The 23,064-nt window shown below is 40.3% G+C and overlaps 1 long non-coding RNA gene across 1 annotated transcript; it reads right to left on the bottom strand.

Moving 5' to 3' along the window:
* Positions 1-1,637: 1,637 nt before the first annotated feature.
* LOC310711205 lies at positions 1,638-3,536 on the bottom strand. The gene is made up of 2 exons (XR_014528381.1): positions 2,592-3,536; positions 1,638-2,558 (listed from the first exon to the last, which is right to left on the bottom strand). It is a non-coding gene; the product is annotated as an uncharacterized lncRNA (long non-coding RNA).
* Between the last annotated feature and the right edge of the window lie 19,528 nt (positions 3,537-23,064).

The following is a 23,064-nucleotide window of genomic DNA, read 5'->3' as shown; positions in this document are numbered from 1 at the left end:
AAATTGTGACCCCGGGGCTTAGGGATTTTTTCAAAAAAATATTTTCTGCCAGTTAAGTTTTTGAGGGCTGATTTCTTGTCCTGTGATAAAAAGCCTTCTGTTTCAAGTGCCAAACCTTTCAGGAGAGCATTTTCAAGCTTTTGGCACCATTTTTGAGTGAATTGCCAAAAGTCAGATTTTTGCTGAAATTGTGACCCCGGGGCTTAGGGATTTTTTCAAAAAAATATTTTCTGCCGGTTAAGTTTTTGAGGTCTGATTTCTTGTCCTGTGAGAAAAAGCCTTCTGTTTCCATCGCCAAAGCTTTCAGGGGAGCATTTTCAAGGTTTTGGCACCATTTTTGAGTGAATTGCCAAAAGTCAGATTTTTGCTGAAATTGTGACCCCGGGGCTTAGGGATTTTTTCAAAAAAATGTTTTCTACCGGTCAAGTTTTTGAGGGCTGATTTCTTGTCCTGTGATAAAAAGCCTTCTGTTTCCATCGCCAAAGCTTTCAGGGGAGCATTTGCAACCGGTTGGCACCATTTTGGAGTGAATTGCCAAAAGTCAGATTTTTGCTGAAATTGTGACCCCGGGGCTTAGGGATTTTTTCAAAAAAATATTTTCTGCCGTTTAAGTTTTTGAGGGCTGATTTCTTGTCCTGTGATAAAAAGCCTTCTGTTTCAAGTGTCAAACCTTTCAGGAGAGCATTTTCAAGCTTTTGGCACCATTTTTGAGTGAATTGCCAAAAGTCAGATTTTTGCTGAAATTGTGACCCCGGAGCATAGGGATTTTTTCAAAAAAATATTTTCTGCCGGTTAAGTTTTTGAGGGCTGATTTCTTGTCCTGTGATAAAAAGCCTTCTGTTTCCAACGCCAAAGCTTTCAGGGGAGCATTTGGAACCGGTTTGCACCATTTTTGAGAGAATTGCCAAAAGTCAGATTTTTGCTGAAATTGTGACCCCGGGGCTAGGGATTTTTTCAAAAAAATGTTTTCTACCGGTCAAGTTTTTGAGGGCTGATTTCTTGTCCTGTGATAAAAAGCCTTCTGTTTCAAGTGCCAAACCTTTCAGGAGAGCATTTTCAAGCTTTTGGCACCATTTTGGAGTGAATTGCCAAAAGTCAGATTTTTGCTGAAATTGTGACCCCGGGGCTTAGGGATTTTTTCAAGCAAATATTTTTCTGCCGGTTAAATTTTTGCGGGCTGATTTCTTGTCCTGTGATAAAAAGCCTTCTGTTTCAAGTGCCAAACCTTTCAGGAGAGCATTTTCAAGCTTTTGGCAACATTTTAAGTTTTTGAGGGCTAATTTCTTGTCCTGTGATAAAAAGCCTTCTGTTTCCATCGCCAAAGCTTTCAGGGGAGCATTTGCTACTGGTTGGCACCATTTTGAGTGAATTGCCAAAAGTCAGATTTTTGCTGAAATTGTGACCCCGGGGCTTAGGGATTTTTTCAAAAAAATATTTTCTGCCGGTTAAGTTTTTGAGGGCTGATTTCTTGTCCTGTGATAAAAAGCCTTCTGTTTCAAGTGCCAAACCTTTCAGGAGAGCATTTTCAAGCTTTTGGCACCATTTTTGAGTGAATTGCCAAAAGTCAGATTTTTGCTGAAATTGTGACCCCGGGGCTTAGGGATTTATTCAAAAAAATATTTTCTGCCGGTTCAATCAATCAAAATGTTTATTCGGCTTTACGCCCATCATATAACACAACACAGCAAAACAAATCAAATCAAATAAAACAGCGGACTCGTACAAGCCACAAGCAGTACAACACAGTTCTCAACTCAGAAGGACAGATATTAGTCATTCACAAGAAAAGTTTAAAAATTAAGATTAAAAACATAAAAATAAAAATTAGGCATTACACTAAAATCAATATCTGATGTAATTATAGAAAATTCTTATAACTATCAATAATCAGCTAACATTCCATTCCGTCTCTTGTACGATAGGACAGCTGTTAGGAATTTAGCAACCTGTAGGGTAATATAAGGATCCACATCTTGAAGAACCCAGGCCAGCTGTGGGTCTACTGATTTGTCAGCCATAGGCTGGATTATGGAGTTTAGTATACTAGCACGGGCTGAACTGTACAAAGGGCAGATAAACATAACATGATGTAGAGATTCAGATGTTTTCATTTCACACGCACACATTGAAGGGACTTGGCCCTTAGTGAATCTATGTCTCAGCACGTTTGTTGGAAAGACATTAAACCTAGCTCTAATGAAGGCATATCGGTGAGACGCGGCCGTAAGCGATGTTAAGTAGGACGGAGCGCGGTAGATAGGGGTTATGCCGAAATTTAACGGTGAGCAGACTCCACCACCAGCTACGAAATTTTGGTATAGCTCCACATCGTCCAGCCTTTGATTTATACACCTTTTTGCCACATTTAGATCCAGTTTGAGCAATTCAGTGGGCGAGATCTCATAGGACAGCAATTTGGCATGGATTTTTCCTGACCACAAATTGGTGAAGTCATCTCGCCACATGCATTGAATGAGATAGTGGTTCGGGAGTTTATGCCATAGGGATATCCAATAAATCAAAACTCTCCTCCATATAACTAACTCCACTGAGGGGATCTTCATTTCCAAGCGGATAGCCGCATTACTTACGCATGTTGGTAATTTTAGAAGTCGGCGTAAGAATTGGCTTTGAAGTGACTCTAAAGGTGAGAGATTTGCAAAGGCAGCCCATAGAGGTGCAGCATAGGCCATTGTGGCCATCACTTTGATGCTATACACTTTCAAGGCCGCAGGGATGAATAAGGCCCCCTCAGAGTAGAAAAAACGGAGGAGGGAGTGTGATAGGGCTTTTGTCTTGTTTTGAAGATATTCAATGTGCGCTTTCCACCCTAGATTATATTGAAAATAAATTCCTAAATATTTAAATTTATGTACTTGTTCGATTTTCGTGCCCTCTAGTTTCCATGAATAAAGTTTTCGACTCCTTGAAAATATCAGTACTTTGGACTTGGAATGGTTGATAGTCAGATGATTAGAATGGCAATATGTCGCAAAAATCTTTAGTGCCCTCCTTAAACCCACTCTGGAGTAAGAGAGTAGTACCGCATCATCTGCGTATAGAAGTAAAGGACAGCGGTAATCTGCTATACGAGGGGAGTGGATAAATTTTTGTGAGTCAGCTAATGGGTTCCTCATATCACTGATAAATAAATTAAAAAGAAGAGGCGCTAAAATACAACCCTGGCGTACACCCTTATTTACTGGCACTGGGTTAGTCAGATCTCCAGCAGGGGATAATCTCACCCTGGCCACGGACCCGGCATGAAGTTGGGAGATAAGCCACAATAGCCTTCTATCTATTCCCCAACAGGCAAGTTTATCCCATAGTAATTTCCTCGGAATACTATCAAACGCAGCTTTCAGATCTATGAAAGCTGCGCAGAGTTGGCCCCGTCGAGGTGTCGAGTATTTCCGGGCTAAGTGATAAAGAATAATTGCCTGGTCTGTTGTGGATCGGTTTAATCTAAATCCTGCTTGCTCATGTCCAATCAGGTCAGCCTCAACTGACCACTTCAACAGCCTTGCCAGCAAAAAACGGGCATATATTTTCCCAACGGCCGATAGCAGACTGATATTCCGATAATTCCCTGGGTCACCGGGAGGGCCTTTTTTGTAGATAGGAATTATAATGGCCTCCTTCCACATTCCTGGTATTAAGCCTGTGGCATTTATTGCGTCGAACGTTTTAGCTAAAATCCCTGCCCACCATGCAGAATGAAGCTTTATAGCCTCAACAGGGACCAAATCTGGCCCAGGGGCCTTGCCAGTTTTCAGCTCAGCTATCAATTCTAGGATTTCAGCAGGGTCAGTATTAGGCCAGATGGGAAGGGGATTAGAAGGTCTCCAATGAGTGGCCGGAGCTTCTGCCACTGAGAAATATTTTCTCAGGAACTGCTCCCATGTAGGGGCTGGGATCCTCGTTAAGGGATATTTCGTGTTTCTTCCCTTTATTAAGGACCAAAATTTCCGGGAGTTATGAGATTTTGAGGCAGAGATTATAGTCTGCCAACGATTTAAGTACCACTCCCGTTTGGCCGATTTCTGGCCCTGTTTGTATGCTTTTTTAGCCAGGGAATAAGATGGAGGTAAGGCCGGAGCGCCGGAAAGTTTATAGTCATTATATATTGTATGTAGATGGAGTCTGACTTGTTTGCAAGCAGAGTTGAACCAAGGGGCGCCAAATTTAAAATAATCGTTTTTAGCTCCATGGGTTGTAGAAGTAAAAAAGCGAGTTAAAACTTCTATCAAGCAAGAAAAACAATTCATACAGGTAATAGGATCGCGCGAGACTATTCCTATGTCCATCTGATCGCCAGGAAACTTTTCTCGGATAAAATCCGTATATCTGTGAGCGAGGGCAGGGGACCATTTAGTCCCCTTTATTTTAGTGGACGACTCCACAATCACCGGGATGGGGTGGGAGCGGTCGAGCAACTGCCAGTCAACACATAACTTGGTTGTCAGGGGAAGATGGTCACTAAATTGGGCATTATCAATTTTAAAAGAGGTGACATTCAAAAATAGATCCCGGGAAACCAATACATAGTCGAGAACACTGTTTGATTTTAACCCCAGGTGGGTGAATTCTCCTGGTATGTCTGGAGGACACCTGCCATTTAATATAATTAAATTAAGGCGTAGAGTCATCTGATAAAGCATCACTCCCGCCTTATTGACTTTTACATCCTTTGATATTCTAGTGGGGGTGTATACTAGATCGTAGGTTTGAACGCCGGGGTCAACCCACCACTTGGACTTTTTAAGTGCCTCCCGATTTGATGCTATCCGAGCGTTAAAATCGCCTCCAGTAATGGAGGGGACATTGGGATACTTAAGATAACAAGAAAGTAAAAAATCCTCTAGGGATTCCCATCTAGAAGTAAGATCAGCTGCTAACCCTCCCGGAGGGAAATAGACATTTGTAACCAATAAAGTGAAGTTTCCACCAGAGATCAGTCCGGTAATAGCATAAGGCGGAAATGCATGCACTAGTGAAAGTTTAGCCCGAAGTTTGAGGGAGATACCAATTGTAAGGCCACCTTTAGGGCGGCCACCATTCATTGACGGGCTAGCAGGCAGACATATAAACTCAAAGCCATTTAACTCAATTTCCTCCTCCACCCAAGTTTCTTGTAATAGTATGATAAGAAAGGAATTAATATATTTTTGGAATTCTGGATCTAATTTTTTGCTTTTCCAACCAGCAATGTTCCAACTTAATATTGAAGGCTGGGGTTTCCCCGTTCCTCCAATTGACTGTCATTCGGAAAATTGGCTCAACTTTAATGCGGGAAGAGGGGAGCCAATAAAGAAGTCAGTTATCTTCCTCTGATGAGAGAACTCTCGTAAAGGCTGAGTGGGATTTACAAGGTCATCTGACTGTTGAGCTTGGCCCCTCGATCTACTAGGAGTAGGACTTTGAACAGGGGCGGACCCCTTTTCCAAAAGAGTTTGGTGGGCCACCCGGGATGGACCAGCTATCTCGTCAGTTTGGTCTCTCTGTAGCCTGCTACTGGTCTTTTGGGCTACTTGATTTATGTGGCCTGTTGGGTCTTCAATCAGTTCCATCACTGGTCTTGTTGTTGAATCCGTAATATTCCGCAAAAAGGGATAAGGCTGGGCGAGAGGGCTTTTTGGGAGGGTTTGCAAAGGCACCTCTTCTCTTGATTGGTCAGTGCTATAAGAAGGCTCCAGGTCTGGCATTGATGAATGTGTAGAAGGGGATTTTTCCTGTTGTGTGCAGCATTCTTCAGGTGTGTTTTTCAATGGACGGTCATGTAAATCTATTAAGAGCACAGAGGATTGTTCTGCTTGGAGGAAAGGACTGGTAGTTGCTTCTTGGGGTTGAATCTTATCCTCCATTGCTGACATACATTTAGCATTAGATATTGAGAGATCCATATGATCTGGTTCTTCTGGTTCTTCATGTTCGCTGTACGTGAGTATTCTGGTGCTGAGTTTCCTCGTAATTTCTGCCGGTTAAGTTTTTGAGGGCTGATTTCTTGTCCTGTGATAAAAAGCCTTCTGTATCAAGTGGCAAACCTTTCAGGAGAGCATTTTCAAGCTTTTCGCACCATTTTTGAGTGAATTGCCAAAAGTCAGATTTTTGCTGAAATTGTGACCCCGGGGCTTAGGGATTTTTTCAAAAAAATATTTTCTGCCGGTTAAGTTTTTGAGGGCAGATTTCTTGTCCTGTGATAAAAAGCCTTCTGTTTCAAGTGCCAAACCTTTCAGGAGAGCATTTTCAAGCTTTTGGCACCATTTTGGAGTGAATTGCCAAAAGTCAGATTTTTGCTGAAATTGTGACCCCGGGGCTTAGGGATTTTGTCAAAAAAATATTTTCTGCCGGTTAAGTTTTTGAGGGCTGATTTCTTGTCCTGTGATAAAAAGGCTTCTGTTTCCATCGCCAAAGCTTTCAGGGGAGCATTTTCAAGCTTTTGGCATCATTTTTGAGTGAATTCCCAAAAATCAGATTTTTGCTGAAATTGTGACCCCGGGGCTTAGGGATTTTTTCAAAAAAATATTTTCTGCCGGGTAGGTTTTTGAGGGCTGATTTCTTGTCCTGTGATAAAAAGCCTTCTGTTTCAAGTGCCAAACCTGTCAGGAGAGCATTTTCAAGCTTTTGGCACGTTTTTTGAGTGAATTGGCAAAAGTCAGATTTTTGCTGAAATTGTGACCCCGGGGCTTAGGGATTTTTTCAAAAAAATATTTTCTGCCGGTTAAGTTTTTGAGGGCAGATTTCTTGTCCTGTGATAAAAAGCCTTCTGTTTCAAGTGCCAAACCTTTCAGGAGAGCATTTTCAAGCTTTTGGCACCATTTTGGAGTGAATTGCCAAAAGTCAGATTTTTGCTGAAATTGTGACCCCGGGGCTTAGGGATTTTGTCAAAAAAATATTTTCTGCCGGTTAAGTTTTTGAGGGCTGATTTCTTGTCCTGTGATAAAAAGGCTTCTGTTTCCATCGCCAAAGCTTTCAGGGGAGCATTTTCAAGCTTTTGGCATCATTTTTGAGTGAATTGCCAAAAATCAGATTTTTGCTGAAATTGTGACCCCGGGGCTTAGGGATTTTTTCAAAAAAATATTTTCTGCCGGTTAAGTTTTTGAGGGCTGATTTCTTGTCCTGTGATAAAAAGCCTTCTGTTTCAAGTGCCAAACCTTTCAGGAGAGCATTTTCAAGCTTTTCGCACCATTTTTGAGTGAATTGCCAAAAGTCAGATTTTTGCTGAAATTGTGACCCCGGGGCTTAGGGATTTTTTCAAAAAAATATTTTCTGCTGGTTAAGTTTTTGAGGGCTGATTTCTTGTCCTGTGATAAAAAGCCTTCTGTTTCAAGTGCCAAACCTGTCAGGAGAGCATTTTCAAGCTTTTGGCACCATTTTTGAGTGAATTGCCAAAAGTCAGATTTTTGCTGAAATTGTGACCCCGGGGCTTAGGGATTTTTTCAAAAAAATATTTTCTGCCGGTTAAGTTTTTGAGGGCTGATTTCTTGTCCTGTGATAAAAAGGCTTCTGTTTCCATCGCCAAAGCTTTCAGGGGAGCATTTTCAAGCTTTTGGCATCATTTTTGAGTGAATTGCCAAAAATCAGATTTTTGCTGAAATTGTGACCCCGGGGCTTAGGGATTTTTTCAAAAAAATATTTTCTGCCGGTTAAGTTTTTGAGGGCTGATTTCTTGTCCTGTGATAAAAAGCCTTCTGTTTCAAGTGGCAAACCTTTCAGGAGAGCATTTTCAAGCTTTTCGCACCATTTTTGAGTGAATTGCCAAAAGTCAGATTTTTGCTGAAATTGTGACCCCGGGGCTTAGGGATTTTTTCAAATAAATATTTTCTGCTGGTTAAGTTTTTGAGGGCTGATTTCTTGTCCTGTGATAAAAAGCCTTCTGTTTCAAGTGCCAAACCTGTCAGGAGAGCATTTTCAAGCTTTTGGCACCATTTTTGAGTGAATTGCCAAAAGTCAGATTTTTGCTGAAATTGTGACCCCGGGGCTTAGGGATTTTTTCAAAAAAATATTTTCTGCCGGTTAAGTTTTTGAGGGCAGATTTCTTGTCCTGTGATAAAAAGCCTTCTGTTTCAAGTGCCAAACCTTTCAGGAGAGCATTTTCAAGCTTTTGGCACCATTTTGGAGTGAATTGCCAAAAGTCAGATTTTTGCTGAAATTGTGACCCCGGGGCTTAGGGATTTTGTCAAAAAAATATTTTCTGCCGGTTAAGTTTTTGAGGGCTGATTTCTTGTCCTGTGATAAAAAGGCTTCTGTTTCCATCGCCAAAGCTTTCAGGGGAGCATTTTCAAGCTTTTGGCATCATTTTTGAGTGAATTGCCAAAAATCAGATTTTTGCTGAAATTGTGACCCCGGGGCTTAGGGATTTTTTCAAAAAAATATTTTCTGCCGGTTAAGTTTTTGAGGGCTGATTTCTTGTCCTGTGATAAAAATCCTTCTGTTTCAAGTGGCAAACCTTTCAGGAGAGCATTTTCAAGCTTTTCGCACCATTTTTGAGTGAATTGCCAAAAGTCAGATTTTTGCTGAAATTGTGACCCCGGGGCTTAGGGATTTTTTCAAAAAAATATTTTCTGCTGGTTAAGTTTTTGAGGGCTGATTTCTTGTCCTGTGATAAAAAGCCTTCTGTTTCAAGTGCCAAACCTGTCAGGAGAGCATTTTCAAGCTTTTGGCACCATTTTTGAGTGAATTGCCAAAAGTCAGATTTTTGCTGAAATTGTGACCCCGGGGCTTAGGGATTTTTTCAAAAAAATATTTTCTGCCGGTTAAGTTTTTGAGGGCTGATTTCTTGTCCTGTGATAAAAAGCCTTCTGTTTCAAGTGCCAAACCTTTCAGGAGAGCATTTTCAAGCTTTTCGCACCATTTTTGAGTGAATTGCCAAAAGTCAGATTTTTGCTGAAATTGTGACCCCGGGGCTTAGGGATTTTTTCAAAAAAATATTTTCTGCCGGTTAAGTTTTTGAGGGCTGATTTCTTGTCCTGTGATAAAAAGGCTTCTGTTTCCATCGCCAAAGCTTTCAGGGGAGCATTTTCAAGCTTTTGGCACCATTTTTGAGTGAATTGCCAAAAATCAGATTTTTGCTGAAATTGTGACCCCGGGGCTTAGGGATTTTTTCAAAAAAATATTTTCTGCCGGTTAAGTTTTTGAGGGCTGATTTCTTGTCCTGTGATAAAAAGCCTTCTGTTTCAAGTGCCAAACCTTTCAGGACAGCATTTTCAAGCTTTTGGCACCATTTTTGAGTGAATTGGCAAAAGTCAGATTTTTGCTGAAATTGTGACCCCGGGGCTTAGGGATTTTTTCAAAAAAATATTTTCTGCCGGGTAGGTTTTTGACGGCTGATTTCTTGTCCTGTGATAAAAAGCCTTCTGTTTCCATCGCCAATGTTTTCAGAGGAGCATTTTCAAGCTTTTGGCACCATTTTTGAGTGAATTGCCAAAAGTCAGATTTTTGCTGAAATTGTGACCCCGGGGCTTAGGGATTTTTTCAAAAAAATATTTTCTGCCGGTTAAGTTTTTGAGGGCTGATTTCTTGTCCTGTGATAAAAAGCCTTCTGTTTCAAGCGCCAAAGCTTTCAGGGGAGCATTTGCAACCGGTTGGCACCATTTTTGAGTGTATTGCCAAAAGTCAGATTTTTGCTGAAATTGTGACCCCGGGGCTTAGGGATTTTTTCAAAAAAATATTTTCTGCCGGTTAAGTTTTTGAGGGCTGATTTCTTGTCCTGTGATAAAAAGCCTCCTGTTTCAAGTGGCAAACCTTTCAGGAGAGCATTTTCAAGCTTTTCGCACCATTTTTGAGTGAATTGGCAAAAGTCAGATTTTTGCTGAAATTGTGACCCCGGGGCTTAGGGATTTTTTCAAAAAAATATTTTCTGCCGGTTAAGTTTTTGAGGGCTGATTTCTTGTCCTGTGATAAAAAGCCTTCTGTTTCAAGTGCCAAACCTTTCAGGAGAGCATTTTCAAGCTTTTCGCACCATTTTTGAGTGAATTGCCAAAAGTCAGATTTTTGCTGAAATTGTGACCCCGGGGCTTAGGGATTTTTTCAAATAAATATTTTCTGCTGGTTAAGTTTTTGAGGGCTGATTTCTTGTCCTGTGATAAAAAGCCTTCTGTTTCAAGTGCCAAACCTGTCAGGAGAGCATTTTCAAGCTTTTGGCACCATTTTTGAGTGAATTGCCAAAAGTCAGATTTTTGCTGAAATTGTGACCCCGGGGCTTAGGGATTTTTTCAAAAAAATATTTTCTGCCGGTTAAGTTTTTGAGGGCAGATTTCTTGTCCTGTGATAAAAAGCCTTCTGTTTCAAGTGCCAAACCTTTCAGGAGAGCATTTTCAAGCTTTTGGCACCATTTTGGAGTGAATTGCCAAAAGTCAGATTTTTGCTGAAATTGTGACCCCGGGGCTTAGGGATTTTGTCAAAAAAATATTTTCTGCCGGTTAAGTTTTTGAGGGCTGATTTCTTGTCCTGTGATAAAAAGGCTTCTGTTTCCATCGCCAAAGCTTTCAGGGGAGCATTTTCAAGCTTTTGGCATCATTTTTGAGTGAATTGCCAAAAATCAGATTTTTGCTGAAATTGTGACCCCGGGGCTTAGGGATTTTTTCAAAAAAATATTTTCTGCCGGTTAAGTTTTTGAGGGCTGATTTCTTGTCCTGTGATAAAAATCCTTCTGTTTCAAGTGGCAAACCTTTCAGGAGAGCATTTTCAAGCTTTTCGCACCATTTTTGAGTGAATTGCCAAAAGTCAGATTTTTGCTGAAATTGTGACCCCGGGGCTTAGGGATTTTTTCAAAAAAATATTTTCTGCTGGTTAAGTTTTTGAGGGCTGATTTCTTGTCCTGTGATAAAAAGCCTTCTGTTTCAAGTGCCAAACCTGTCAGGAGAGCATTTTCAAGCTTTTGGCACCATTTTTGAGTGAATTGCCAAAAGTCAGATTTTTGCTGAAATTGTGACCCCGGGGCTTAGGGATTTTTTCAAAAAAATATTTTCTGCCGGTTAAGTTTTTGAGGGCTGATTTCTTGTCCTGTGATAAAAAGCCTTCTGTTTCAAGTGCCAAACCTTTCAGGACAGCATTTTCAAGCTTTTGGCACCATTTTTGAGTGAATTGGCAAAAGTCAGATTTTTGCTGAAATTGTGACCCCGGGGCTTAGGGATTTTTTCAAAAAAATATTTTCTGCCGGGTAGGTTTTTGACGGCTGATTTCTTGTCCTGTGATAAAAAGCCTTCTGTTTCCATCGCCAATGTTTTCAGAGGAGCATTTTCAAGCTTTTGGCACCATTTTTGAGTGAATTGCCAAAAGTCAGATTTTTGCTGAAATTGTGACCCCGGGGCTTAGGGATTTTTTCAAAAAAATATTTTCTGCCGGTTAAGTTTTTGAGGGCTGATTTCTTGTCCTGTGATAAAAAGCCTTCTGTTTCAAGCGCCAAAGCTTTCAGGGGAGCATTTGCAACCGGTTGGCACCATTTTTGAGTGTATTGCCAAAAGTCAGATTTTTGCTGAAATTGTGACCCCGGGGCTTAGGGATTTTTTCAAAAAAATATTTTCTGCCGGTTAAGTTTTTGAGGGCTGATTTCTTGTCCTGTGATAAAAAGCCTTCTGTTTCAAGTGGCAAACCTTTCAGGAGAGCATTTTCAAGCTTTTCGCACCATTTTTGAGTGAATTGGCAAAAGTCAGATTTTTGCTGAAATTGTGACCCCGGGGCTTAGGGATTTTTTCAAAAAAATATTTTCTGCCGGTTAAGTTTTTGAGGGCTGATTTCTTGTCCTGTGATAAAAAGCCTTCTGTTTCAAGTGCCAAACCTTTCAGGAGAGCATTTTCAAGCTTTTGGCACCATTTTTGAGTGAATTGGCAAAAGTCAGATTTTTGCTGAAATTGTGACCCCGGGGCTTAGGGATTTTTTCAAAAAAATATTTTCTGCCGGTTAAGTTTTTGAGGGCTGATTTCTTGTCCTGTGATAAAAAGGCTTCTGTTTCCATCGCCAAAGCTTTCAGGGGAGCATTTTCAAGCTTTTGGCACCATTTTTGAGTGAATTGCCAAAAATCAGATTTTTGCTGAAATTGTGACCCCGGGGCTTAGGGATTTTTTCAAAAAAATATTTTCTGCCGGTTAAGTTTTTGAGGGCTGATTTCTTGTCCTGTGATAAAAAGCCTTCTGTTTCAAGTGCCAAACCTTTCAGGAGAGCATTTTCAAGCTTTTGGCACCATTTTTGAGTGAATTGGCAAAAGTCAGATTTTTGCTGAAATTGTGACCCCGGGGCTTAGGGATTTTTTCAAAAAAATATTTTCTGCCGGTTAAGTTTTTGAGGGCTGATTTCTTGTCCTGTGATAAAAAGGCTTCTGTTTCCATCGCCAAAGCTTTCAGGGGAGCATTTTCAAGCTTTTGGCACCATTTTTGAGTGAATTGCCAAAAATCAAATTTTTGCTGAAATTGTGACCCCGGGGCTTAGGGATTTTTTCAAAAAAATATTTTCTGCCGGTTAAGTTTTTGAGGGCTGATTTCTTGTCCTGTGATAAAAAGCCTTCTGTTTCAAGTGGCAAACCTTTCAGGAGAGCATTTTCAAGCTTTTCGCACCATTTTTGAGTGAATTGCCAAAAGTCAGATTTTTGCTGAAATTGTGACCCCGGGGCTTAGGGATTTTTTCAAAAAAATATTTTCTGCCGGTTAAGTTTTTGAGGGCTGATTTCTTGTCCTGTGATAAAAAGCCTTCTGTTTCAAGTGCCAAACCTTTCAGGAGAGCATTTTCAAGCTTTTGGCACCATTTTGGAGTGAATTGGCAAAAGTCAGATTTTTGCTGAAATTGTGACCCCGGGGCTTAGGGATTTTTTCAAAAAAATATTTTCTGCCGGGTAGGTTTTTGACAGCTGATTTCTTGTCCTGTGATAAAAAGCCTTCTGTTTCCATCGCCAATGCTTTCAGAGGAGCATTTTCAAGCTTTTGGCACCATTTTTGAGTGAATTGCCAAAAGTCAGATTTTTGCTGAAATTGTGACCCCGGGGCTTAGGGATTTTTTCAAAAAAATATTTTCTGCTGCTTAAATTTTTGAGGGCTGATTTCTTGTCCTGTGATAAAAAGCCTTCTATTTCCATCGCCAAAGCTTTCAGGGGAGCATTTGCAACCGGTTGGCACCATTTTTGAGTGAATTGCCAAAAGTCAGATTTTTGCTGAAATTGTGACCCCGGGGCTTAGGGATTTTTTCAAAAAAATATTTTCTGCCAGGTGGGTTTTTGACGGCTGATTTCTTGTCCTGTGATAAAAAGCCTACTGTTTCAAGTGCCAAACCTTTGAGGAGAGCATTTGCAACCGGTTGGCACCATTTTTGAGTGTATTGCCAAAAGTCAGATTTTTGCTGAAATTGTGACCCCGGGGCTTAGGGATTTTTTCCAAAAAATATTTTCTGCTGGTTAAGTTTTTGAGGGCTGATTTCTTGTCCTGTGATAAAAAGCCTTCTGTTTCAAGTGGCAAACCTTTCAGGAGAGCATTTTCAAGCTTTTGGCACCATTTTGGAGTGAATTGCCAAAAGTCAGATTTTTGCTGAAATTGTGACCCCGGGGCTTAGGGATTTTTTCAAAAAAATATTTTCTGCCGGTTAAGTTTTTGAGGGCTGATTTCTTGTCCTGTGATAAAAAGCCTTCTATTTCCATCGCCAAAGCTTTCAGGGGAGCATTTGCAACCGGTTGGCACCATTTTTGAGTGAATTGCCAAAAGTCAGATTTTTGCTGAAATTGTGACCCCGGGGCTTAGGGATTTTTTCAAAAAAATATTTTCTGCTGGTTAAGTTTTTGAGGGCTGATTTCTTGTCCTGTGATAAAAAACCTTCTGTTTCAAGTGCCAAACCTTTCAGGAGAGCATTTTCAAGCTTTTGGCACCATTTTTGAGTGAATTGCCAAAAGTCAGATTTTTGCTGAAATTGTGACCCCGGGGCTTAGGGATTTTTTCAAAAAAATATTTTCTGCCGGTTAAGTTTTTGAGGGCTGATTTCTTGTCCTGTGATAAAAAGCCTTCTATTTCCATCGCCAAAGCTTTCAGGGGAGCATTTGCAACCGGTTGGCACCATTTTTGAGTGAATTGCCAAAAGTCAGATTTTTGCTGAAATTGTGACCCCGGGGCTTAGGGATTTTTTCAAAAAAATACTTTCTGCCGGGTAGGTTTTTGACGGCTGATTTCTTGTCCTGTGATAAAAAGCCTACTGTTTCAAGTGCCAAACCTTTGAGGAGAGCATTTGCAACCGGTTGGCACCATTTTTGAGTGTATTGCCAAAAGTCAGATTTTTGCTGAAATTGTGACCCCGGGGCTTAGGGATTTTTTCCAAAAAATATTTTCTGCTGGTTAAGTTTTTGAGGGCTGATTTCTTGTCCTGTGATAAAAAGCCTTCTGTTTCAAGTGGCAAACCTTTCAGGAGAGCATTTTCAAGCTTTTGGCACCATTTTGGAGTGAATTGCCAAAAGTCAGATTTTTGCTGAAATTGTGACCCCGGGGCTTAGGGATTTTTTCAAAAAAATATTTTCTGCCGGTTAAGTTTTTGAGGGCTGATTTCTTGTCCTGTGATAAAAAGCCTTCTATTTCCATCGCCAAAGCTTTCAGGGGAGCATTTGCAACCGGTTGGCACCATTTTTGAGTGAATTGCCAAAAGTCAGATTTTTGCTGAAATTGTGACCCCGGGGCTTAGGGATTTTTTCAAAAAAATATTTTCTGCTGGTTAAGTTTTTGAGGGCTGATTTCTTGTCCTGTGATAAAAAACCTTCTGTTTCAAGTGCCAAACCTTTCAGGAGAGCATTTTCAAGCTTTTGGCACCATTTTTGAGTGAATTGCCAAAAGTCAGATTTTTGCTGAAATTGTGACCCCGGGGCTTAGGGATTTTTTCAAAAAAATATTTTCTGCCGGTTAAGTTTTTGAGGGCTGATTTCTTGTCCTGTGATAAAAAGCCTTCTATTTCCATCGCCAAAGCTTTCAGGGGAGCATTTGCAACCGGTTGGCACCATTTTTGAGTGAATTGCCAAAAGTCAGATTTTTGCTGAAATTGTGACCCCGGGGCTTAGGGATTTTTTCAAAAAAATATTTTCTGCCGGGTAGGTTTTTGACGGCTGATTTCTTGTCCTGTGATAAAAAGCCTACTGTTTCAAGTGCCAAACCTTTGAGGAGAGCATTTGCAACCGGTTGGCACCATTTTTGAGTGTATTGCCAAAAGTCAGATTTTTGCTGAAATTGTGACCCCGGGGCTTAGGGATTTTTTCCAAAAAATATTTTCTGCTGGTTAAGTTTTTGAGGGCTGATTTCTTGTCCTGTGATAAAAAGCCTTCTGTTTCAAGTGGCAAACCTTTCAGGAGAGCATTTTCAAGCTTTTGGCACCATTTTGGAGTGAATTGCCAAAAGTCAGATTTTTGCTGAAATTGTGATCCCGGGGCTTAGGGATTTTTTCAAAAAAATATTTTCTGCTGCTTAAGTTTTTGAGGGCTGATTTCTTGTCCTGTGATAAAAAGCCTTCTGTTTCAAGTGCCAAACCTTTCAGGAGAGCATTTTCAAGGTTTTGGCACCATTTTTGAGTGAATTGCCAAAAGTCAGATTTTTGCTGAAATTGTGACCCCGGGGCTTAGGGATTTTTTCAAAAAAATATATTCTGCTGGTTAAGTTTTTGAGGTCTGATTTCTTGTCCTGTGATAAAAAGCCTTCTGTCTCCATAGCCAAACTTTCAGGGGAGCATTTGCAACCGGTTGGCACCATTTTTGAGTGTATTGCCAAAAGTCAGATTTTTGCTGAAATTTTGACCCCGGGGCTTAGGGATTTTTTCCAAAAAATATTTTCTGCTGGTTAAGTTTTTGAGGGCTGATTTCTTGTCCTGTGATAAAAAACCTTCTGTTTCAAGTGCCAAACCTTTCAGGAGAGCATTTTCAAGCTTTTGGCACCATTTTTGAGTGAATTGCCAAAAGTCAGATTTTTGCTGAAATTGTGACCCCGGGGCTTAGGGATTTTTTCCAAAAAATATTTTCTGCTGGTTAAGTTTTTGAGGGCTGATTTCTTGTCCTGTGATAAAAAACCTTCTGTTTCAAGTGCCAAACCTTTCAGGAGAGCATTTTCAAGCTTTTGGCACCATTTTTGAGTGAATTGCCAAAAGTCAGATTTTTGCTGAAATTGTGACCCCGGGGCTTAGGGATTTTTTCAAAAAAATATTTTCTGCTGCTTAAATTTTTGAGGGCTGATTTCTTGTCCTGTGATAAAAAGCCTTCTATTTCCATCGCCAAAGCTTTCAGGGGAGCATTTGCAACCGGTTGGCACCATTTTTGAGTGAATTGCCAAAAGTCAGATTTTTGCTGAAATTGTGACCCCGGGGCTTAGGGATTTTTTCAAAAAAATATTTTCTGCCGGGTAGGTTTTTGACGGCTGATTTCTTGTCCTGTGATAAAAAGCCTTCTGTTTCAAGTGCCAAACCTTTCAGGAGAGCATTTTCAAGCTTTTGGCACCATTTTGGAGTGAATTGGCAAAAGTCAGATTTTTGCTGAAATTGTGACCCCGGGGCTTAGGGATTTTTTCAAAAAAATATTTTCTGCCGGGTAGGTTTTTGACAGCTGATTTCTTGTCCTGTGATAAAAAGCCTTCTGTTTCCATCGCCAATGCTTTCAGAGGAGCATTTGCAACCGGTTGGCACCATTTTTGAGTGAATTGCCAAAAGTCAGATTTTTGCTGAAATTGTGACCCCGGGGCTTAGGGATTTTTTCAAAAAAATATTTTCTGCCGGTTAAGTTTTTGAGGGCTGATTTCTTGTCCTGTGATAAAAAGCCTTCTATTTCCATCGCCAAAGCTTTCAGGGGAGCATTTGCAACCGGTTGGCACCATTTTTGAGTGAATTGCCAAAAGTCAGATTTTTGCTGAAATTGTGACCCCGGGGCTTAGGGATTTTTTCAAAAAAATATTTTCTGCCGGGTAGGTTTTTGACGGCTGATTTCTTGTCCTGTGATAAAAAGCCTACTGTTTCAAGTGCCAAACCTTTGAGGAGAGCATTTGCAACCGGTTGGCACCATTTTTGAGTGTATTGCCAAAAGTCAGATTTTTGCTGAAATTGTGACCCCGGGGCTTAGGGATTTTTTCCAAAAAATATTTTCTGCTGGTTAAGTTTTTGAGGGCTGATTTCTTGTCCTGTGATAAAAAGCCTTCTGTTTCAAGTGGCAAACCTTTCAGGAGAGCATTTTCAAGCTTTTGGCACCATTTTGGAGTGAATTGCCAAAAGTCAGATTTTTGCTGAAATTGTGATCCCGGGGCTTAGGGATTTTTTCAAAAAAATATTTTCTGCTGCTTAAGTTTTTGAGGGCTGATTTCTTGTCCTGTGATAAAAAGCCTTCTGTTTCAAGTGCCAAACCTTTCAGGAGAGCATTTTCAAGGTTTTGGCACCATTTTTGAGTGAATTGCCAAAAGTCAGATTTTTGCTGAAATTGTGACCCCGGGGCTTAGGGATTTTTTCAAAAAAATATATTCTGCTGGTTAAGTTTTTGAGGTCTGATTTCTTGTCCTGTGATAAAAAGCCTTCTGTCTCCATAGCCAAACTTTCAGGGGAGCATTTGCAACCGGTTGGCACCATTTTTGAGTGTATTGCCAAAAGTCAGATTTTTGCTGAAATTTTGACCCCGGGGCTTAGGGATTTTTTCCAAAAAATATTTTCTGCTGGTTAAGTTTTTGAGGGCTGATTTCTTGTCCTGTGATAAAAAGCCTTCTGTTTCAAGTGCCAAACCTTTCAGGAGAGCATTTTCAAGGTTTTGGCACCATTTTTGAGTGAATTGCCAAAAGTCAGATTTTTGCTGAAATTGTGACCCCGGGGCTTAGGGATTTTTTCAAAAAAATATATTCTGCTGGTTAAGTTTTTGAGGTCTGATTTCTTGTCCTGTGATAAAAAGCCTTCTGTCTCCATAGCCAAAGCTTTCAGGGGAGCATTTGCAACCGGTTGGCACCATTTTTGAGTGTATTGCCAAAAGTCAGATTTTTGCTGAAATTTTGACCCCGGGGCTTAGGGATTTTTTCCAAAAAATATTTTCTGCTGGTTAAGTTTTTGAGGGCTGATTTCTTGTCCTGTGATAAAAAACCTTCTGTTTCAAGTGCCAAACCTTTCAGGAGAGCATTTTCAAGCTTTTGGCACCATTTTTGAGTGAATTGCCAAAAGTCAGATTTTTGCTGAAATTGTGACCCCGGGGCTTAGGGATTTTTTCAAAAAAATATTTTCTGCTGCTTAAATTTTTGAGGGCTGATTTCTTGTCCTGTGATAAAAAGCCTTCTATTTCCATCGCCAAAGCTTTCAGGGGAGCATTTGCAACCGGTTGGCACCATTTTTGAGTGAATTGCCAAAAGTCAGATTTTTGCTGAAATTGTGACCCCGGGGCTTAGGGATTTTTTCAAAAAAATATTTTCTGCCGGGTAGGTTTTTGACGGCTGATTTCTTGTCCTGTGATAAAAAGCCTACTGTTTCAAGCGCCAAAGCTTTCAGGGGAGCATTTGCAACCGGTTGGCACCATTTTTGAGTGAATTGCCAAAAGTCAGATTTTTGCAGAAATTGTGACCCCGGGGCTTAGGGATTTTTTCAAAAAATATTTTCTTCCGGGTAGGTTTTTGACGGCTGATTTCTTGTCCTGTGATAAAAAGCCTTCTGTTTCAAGTGCCAAACCTTTCGGGAGAGCATTTTCAACTTTTGGTACCATTTTTGAGTGAAATGCCAAAAGTCGAATTTTTGCAGAAATTGTGACCCCGGGGCTTAGGGTTTTTTTCAAAAAAATATTTTCTGCCGGTTAAGTTTTTGAGGGCTGATTTCTTGTCCTGTGATAAAAAGCCTACTGTTTCAAGTGCCAAACCTTTGAGGAGAGCATTTGCAACCGGTTGGCACCATTTTTGAGTGAATTGCCAAAAGTCAGATTTTTGCTGAAATTGTGACCCCGGGGCTTAGGGATTTTTTCCAAAAAATATTTTCTGCTGCTTAAGTTTTTGAGGGCTGATTTCTTGTCCTGTGATAAAAAGCCTTCTGTTTCAAGTGCCAAACCTTTCAGGAGAGCATTTTCAAGCTTTTGGCACCATTTTTGAGTGAATTGCCAAAAGTCAGATTTTTGCTGAAATTGTGACCCCGGGGCTTAGGGATTTTTTCAAAAAAATATTTTCTGCCGGGTAGGTTTTTGACAGCTGATTTCTTGTCCTGTGATAAAAAGCCTTCTGTTTCAAGTGCCAAACCTTTCAGGAGAGCATTTTTAAGCTTTTGTCACCATTTTTGAGTGAATTGCCAAAAGTCAGATTTTTGCTGAAATTGTGACCCCGGGGCTTAGGGATTTTTTCAAAAAAATATTTTCTGCCGGTTAAGTTTTTGAGGGCTGATTACTTGTCCTGTGATAAAAAGCCTTCTGTTTCCATAGCCAAAGCTTTCAGGGGAGCATTTGCAACCGGTTGGCACCATTTTTGAGTGTATTGCCAAAAGTCAGATTTTTGCTGAAATTGTGGCCCCGGGGCTTAGGGATTTTTTCAAAAAAATATTTTCTGCCGGTTAAGTTTTTGAGGGCTGATTTCTTGTCCTGCGATAAAAAGCCTTCTGTTTCAAGTGGCAAACCTTTCAGGAGAGCATTTGCAACCGGTTGGCACCATTTTTGAGTGAATCGCCAAAAGTCAGAGTTTTGCAGAAATTGTGACCCCGGGGCTTAGGGTTTTTTTCAAAAAAATATTTTCTGCCGGTTAAGTTTTTGAGGGCTGATTTCTTGTCCTGTGATAAAAAGCCTACTGTTTCAAGTGCCAAACCTTTGAGGAGAGCATTTTCAAGCTTTTGTCACCATTTTTGAGTGAATTGCCAAAAGTCAGATTTTTGCTGAAATTGTGACCCAGGGGCTTAGGGATTTTTTCAAAAAAATATTTTCTGCCGTTTAAGTTTTTGAGGGCTGATTTCTTGTCCTGTGATAAAAAGCCTTCTGTTTCAAGTGGCAAACCTTTCAGGAGAGCATTTTCAAGCTTTTGGCACCATTTTTGAGTGAATTGGCAAAAGTCAGATTTTTGCTGAAATTGTGACCCCGGGGCTTAGGGATTTTTTCAAAAAAATATTTTCTGCCGGTTAAGTTTTTGAGGGCTGATTTCTTGTCCTGTGATAAAAAGCCTTCTGTTTCAAGTGCCAAACCTTTTAGGAGAGCATTTTCAAGCTTTTGGCAACATTTTTGAGTGAATTGCCAAAAGTCAGATTTTTGTTGAAATTTTCTGCCGGGTAGGTTTTTGAGGGCTGATTTCTTGTCCTGCGATGAAAAGCCTTCTGTTTCAAGTGCCAAACCTTTCAGGAGAGCATTTTCAAGCTTTTGGCACCATTTTTGAGTGAATTGGCAAAAGTCAGATTTTTGCTGAAATTGTGACCCCGGGGCATAGGGATTTTTTCAAAAAAATATTTTCTGCCGGTTAAGTTTTTGAGGGCTGATTTCTTGTCCTGTGATAAAAAGCCTTCTGTTTCCATCGCCAAAGCTTTCAGGGGAGCATTTGCAACCGGTTGGCACCATTTTTGAGTGAATTGCCAAAAGTCAGATTTTTGCTGAAATTGTGACCCCGGGGCTTAGGGATTTTTTCAAAAAAATATTTTCTGCCGGTTAAGTTTTTGAGGGCTGATTTCTTGTCCTGTGATAAAAAACCTTCTGTCTCCATAGCCAAAGCTTTCAGGGGAGCATTTGCAACCGGTTGGCACCATTTTTGAGTGTATTGCCAAAAGTCAGATTTTTGCTGAAATTGTGACCCCGGGGCTTAGGGATTTTTTCCAAAAAATATTTTCTGCTGGTTAAGTTTTTGAGGGCTGATTTCTTGTCCTGTGATAAAAAGCCTTCTGTTTCAAGTGCCAAACCTTTCAGGAGAGCATTTTCAAGCTTTTGGCACCATTTTTGAGTGAATTGCCAAAAGTCAGATTTTGGCTGAAATTGTGACCCCGGGGCTTAGGGATTTTTTCAAAAAAATATTTTCTGCCGGGTAGGTTTTTGACAGCTGATTTCTTGTCCTGTGATAAAAAGCCTTCTGTTTCAAGTGCCAAACCTTTCAGGAGAGCATTTTTAAGCTTTTGGCACCATTTTTGAGTGAATTGCCAAAAGTCAGATTTTTGCTGAAATTGTGACCCCGGGGCTTAGGAATTTTTTCAAAAAAATATTTTCTGCCGGTTAAGTTTTTGAGAGCTGATTTCTTGCCCTGTGATGAAAAGCCTTCTGTTTCAAGTGCCAAACCTTTCAGGAGAGCATTTTCAAGCTTTTCGCACCATTTTTGAGTGAATTGCCAAAAGTCAGATTTTTGCTGAAATTGTGACCCCAGGGCTTAGGAATTTTTTCAAAAAAATATTTTCTGCCAGTTAAGTTTTTGAGGGCTGATTTCTTGTCCTGTGATAAAAAGCCTTCTGTTTCAAGTGCCAAACCTTTCAGGAGAGCATTTTCAAGCTTTTGGCACCATTTTTGAGTGAATTGCCAAAAGTCAGATTTTTGCTGAAATTGTGACCCCGGGGCTTAGGGATTTTTTCAAAAAAATATTTTCTGCCGGTTAAGTTTTTGAGGGCTGATTTCTTGTCCTGTGATAAAAAGCCTTCTGTTTCAAGCGCCAAAGCTTTCAGGGGAGCATTTGCAACCGGTTGGCACCATTTTTGAGTGAATTGCCAAAAGTCAGATTTTTGCAGAAATTGTGACCCCGGGGCTTAGGGATTTTTTCAAAAAATATTTTCTTCCGGGTAGGTTTTTGACGGCTGATTTCTTGTCCTGTGATAAAAAGCCTTCTGTTTCAAGTGGCAAACCTTTCAGGAGAGCATTTTCAAGCTTTTGGCACCATTTTGGAGTGAATTGCCAAAAGTCAGATTTTTGCTGAAATTGTGATCCCGGGGCTTAGGGATTTTTTCAAAAAAATATTTTCTGCTGCTTAAGTTTTTGAGGGCTGATTTCTTGTCCTGTGATAAAAAGCCTTCTGTTTCAAGTGCCAAACCTTTCAGGAGAGCATTTTCAAGGTTTTGGCACCATTTTTGAGTGAATTGCCAAAAGTCAGATTTTTGCTGAAATTGTGACCCCGGGGCTTAGGGATTTTTTCAAAAAAATATATTCTGCTGGTTAAGTTTTTGAGGTCTGATTTCTTGTCCTGTGATAAAAAGCCTTCTGTCTCCATAGCCAAACTTTCAGGGGAGCATTTGCAACCGGTTGGCACCATTTTTGAGTGTATTGCCAAAAGTCAGATTTTTGCTGAAATTTTGACCCCGGGGCTTAGGGATTTTTTCCAAAAAATATTTTCTGCTGGTTAAGTTTTTGAGGGCTGATTTCTTGTCCTGTGATAAAAAGCCTTCTGTTTCAAGTGCCAAACCTTTCAGGAGAGCATTTTCAAGGTTTTGGCACCATTTTTGAGTGTATTGCCAAAAGTCAGATTTTTGCTGAAATTGTGACCCCGGGGCTTAGGGATTTTTTCCAAAAAATATTTTCTGCTGGTTAAGTTTTTGAGGGCTGATTTCTTGTCCTGTGATAAAAAGCCTTCTGTTTCAAGTGCCAAACCTTTCAGGAGAGCATTTTCAAGCTTTTGGCACCATTTTTGAGTGAATTGCCAAAAGTCAGATTTTGGCTGAAATTGTGACCCCGGGGCTTAGGGATTTTTTCAAAAAAATATTTTCTGCCGGGTAGGTTTTTGACAGCTGATTTCTTGTCCTGTGATAAAAAGCCTTCTGTTTCAAGTGCCAAACCTTTCAGGAGAGCATTTTTAAGCTTTTGGCACCATTTTTGAGTGAATTGCCAAAAGTCAGATTTTTGCTGAAATTGTGACCCCGGGGCTTAGGAATTTTTTCAAAAAAATATTTTCTGCCGGTTAAGTTTTTGAGAGCTGATTTCTTGCCCTGTGATGAAAAGCCTTCTGTTTCAAGTGCCAAACCTTTCAGGAGAGCATTTTCAAGCTTTTCGCACCATTTTTGAGTGAATTGCCAAAAGTCAGATTTTTGCTGAAATTGTGACCCCAGGGCTTAGGAATTTTTTCAAAAAAATATTTTCTGCCAGTTAAGTTTTTGAGGGCTGATTTCTTGTCCTGTGATAAAAAGCCTTCTGTTTCAAGTGCCAAACCTTTCAGGAGAGCATTTTCAAGCTTTTGGCACCATTTTTGAGTG

The sequence above is a fragment of the Podarcis liolepis genome (assembly GCF_965112155.1).
Source record: "Podarcis liolepis genome assembly, chromosome: 7".
NCBI lineage: Eukaryota > Metazoa > Chordata > Lepidosauria > Squamata > Lacertidae > Podarcis > Podarcis liolepis.
Note: the sequence above shows the minus strand (reverse complement) of the source record. Positions and strands in the feature narration are given on the sequence as shown.